The sequence below is a fragment of the Primulina eburnea genome, chromosome 13, assembly GCF_022965805.1.
Source record: "Primulina eburnea isolate SZY01 chromosome 13, ASM2296580v1, whole genome shotgun sequence".
Lineage (NCBI taxonomy): Eukaryota > Viridiplantae > Streptophyta > Magnoliopsida > Lamiales > Gesneriaceae > Primulina > Primulina eburnea.
In genome coordinates this window covers 13163219-13166107 of record NC_133113.1, presented here as the reverse complement: position 1 = coordinate 13166107, position 2889 = coordinate 13163219, and the positions used below count along the sequence as shown (strand labels likewise).

General features: G+C 27.0%; 1 non-coding gene across 1 annotated transcript; it reads right to left on the bottom strand.

Moving 5' to 3' along the window:
• Nucleotides 1-1552: 1552 nt before the first annotated feature.
• LOC140810991 (small nucleolar RNA R71) lies at nucleotides 1553-1663 on the bottom strand. The gene has a single exon (XR_012113386.1). It is a non-coding gene; the product is annotated as a small nucleolar RNA R71 (small nucleolar RNA).
• Nucleotides 1664-2889: the final 1226 nt, after the last annotated feature.

Below are 2889 nucleotides of genomic sequence, written 5' to 3'. Positions count from 1 at the left end.
TATTTTAGTGTTGATTAAAAGTAAATTCATGGCAAGCTAAATCTATTATGTCAAGGTGAAGAGGATGCATTCTTGGTGAAGTAAGATTGTTTATATTTTGTATATTATTTCTTTATTTCTTTTCATTTAGCTAACTTATTTTCATTGTAGGTATAAAAATGAATTATTTGTTGTTATCAATTTACATCAAATGCTTGATACCATTAAAGTGGTTATCTTGATTTGTCGTTTAATTTTGATACAATAAATATTTCATCACTTATTATTATATATATATATATAGATATAAATATATATGTATATATATTTATATAATAATATCATAATATTTCATTTAGGCAATAGCGTGGCTCTGCCAGTTGTTCTAAATTATATATTATGATTTAATACTAATATCTAACAATCTAACATTTACTTTATCGCAACTAACTTTTATTTTTCGCATCTAACTTTTACTTTCTCGCAACTAACTTTTATTTTACCGCAACTAACATTTACTTTATCGCAACTAACTTATTAAATCAATATAGTTCATTTAGGCAATAGCGTGGCTCTGCCGGTTGTTCTAAATGAAATATAATGATTTAATTTAACATTTACTTTATGCAATTATATATTTATATAGTTATAACTATAATCATAGGTACCATATATAAAATATCGGTTAATTCGGTATTTTCTATAATGGGAACTATATTATATTATGTGTGTGTTTTAATTTTCTTGGAACCATTATTTATGGTGGTTTCCTTTGTTTTACTTTTAGTTAAACAATGTTACATAAACCAAGAATAAATCCTCAAGCCTTGATAAAATTTATAATTTGTAAACTTCATTCTTGCATTTGGTAATCTATAAATTAATAAATTTAAACTAAAAATAACCTCTCTGTGGATCGATCTCGTACTTACGAAATATATTACTTGCAGACAACCTACACTTGGGTGAATTATTATTTAAGTAGTAGCAAGTTTTTGGCGCCGTTGCCGGGGAGGTATAAATTAAGTTTATATTTGTTATTTATGTTTTATTTATAAGTATTGTGTGTTTTTACTTGTATGAGTGTTTGGAGTCGAAAAAAAAGTGGTAGACTTATTCGAGTATCTGAAAATAATTTAAATATGGATGATAATTCAAATAATCAAGATAATGATAATAATAACAATAATAATAATAATAATAATCAAGAACATGATCAATTAAGAACACTTAGGCACCATATGAATCCTATTAGAACTAGTGCCCCATCTTGTTTAGTTTTTCCTCCCGATGCATCTAATTTCAATTTTAAACCTCAAATTATTCAACTTTTACCAAATTTTCATGGCTTAGATTCTGAAAATCCATATTTGCATCTAAGAGAATTTGAGGAAGTTTGTAACACTTATAATGATCAAAATTGTAGCATGGATATAGTTCGATTAAAGCTTTTCCCTTTTTCTTTAAAAGATAAAGCTAAAACATGGCTACAAAATTTAAGATCAAGTTCAATAAGATCATGGGAAGAAATGCAACAACAATTTCTCAAAAAGTTTTTCCCTTCCCATAGAACAAACTCTTTTAAAAGACAAATTACAACTTTTTCTCAAAAACAAGGAGAAACGTTTTATCAATGTTGGGATAGATATAAAGAATTACTTAATACATGCCCACATCATGGTTTTGAAACATGGAGAATAGTTTCTCACTTTTATGAAGGTCTTATACCTAAAGATAGGCAAATGATAGAATTCATGTGTAATGGAACTTTTGAAGATAAAAACCCAAATGAAGCTATGGAATATTTGGATTCATTAGCAGAAAATGCTCAAAATTGGGATAATATAGGTACAATAGAACCACCAACAACTAAAATCAATAATTCAACAAATGGGGGTGGTATCTATAATCTTAAAGATGATACAGATATTCAAGCTAAACTTGCATCTTTAGCAAGAAAAATTGAGTCATTAGAAATGAAAAAGAGTGGTCAATTAAAAAGTATTCAAGAAATTGTTTGTCATATATGTGATACACATGATCATGCTACAAAAGATTGTCCAACATTACCTTCATTTAAAGAATGTCTCCATGAACAAGCAAACTATGTTAACAATTATAAAAAACCAATACTAGATCCTTTTTCACCATCATATAATCCGGGATGGAAAAATCATCCTAATTTTAGTTGGAGGAATGATAATAATGCACAACCGTCACAACAATATTTTCAAAATAACCAAAATCATCAAGGTTATATTCCTTATGTTACACCTCCAAGAAAAAACTTTGAAGATGTAATTCATGCATTTATCCAAAAACAAGAGTCTATCAATATTCAAAACAGTCAATCTATGAATGATTTGAAAGAAACTCTTGCAAAATTTGCATCTGCACTTAATATTCATGAAAAAGGAAAATTTCCATCTCAACCTCAACCTAATCCTAAAAATCAAAATCAAGAATTAAAAAATGAAAAAATTGATCAAATAAAATCTGTTATTACCCTTAGAAGTGGTAAAATAGTTAATGATCCATATAGTAATGAAAACAAGGATCATTTAAAATCAAAGAGTAAGGATGATAATCCTGATACTTTTGAGAATGATGATACCTTAAATTCTAAGAATAATATGGTGAATGATAAATCATCTAAAATAGTAAATGACTCAAATAAACCTCCACCATTTCCTCATGCATTAACAAATTATAAAAAACAAAAAAGTGATTCTGATATCTATGAAGTTTTTAAACAAGTAAAGATAAATATTCCATTATTAGATGCTATTAAACAAGTACCTTCCTATGCAAATTTTTAAAAGACTTATGTACTGTGAAGAGAAAATTGCATGTGAAGAAGAAAGCATTCTTGGCTGAACAAGTAAGTTCTATTCTTCAAAACAATTCTAG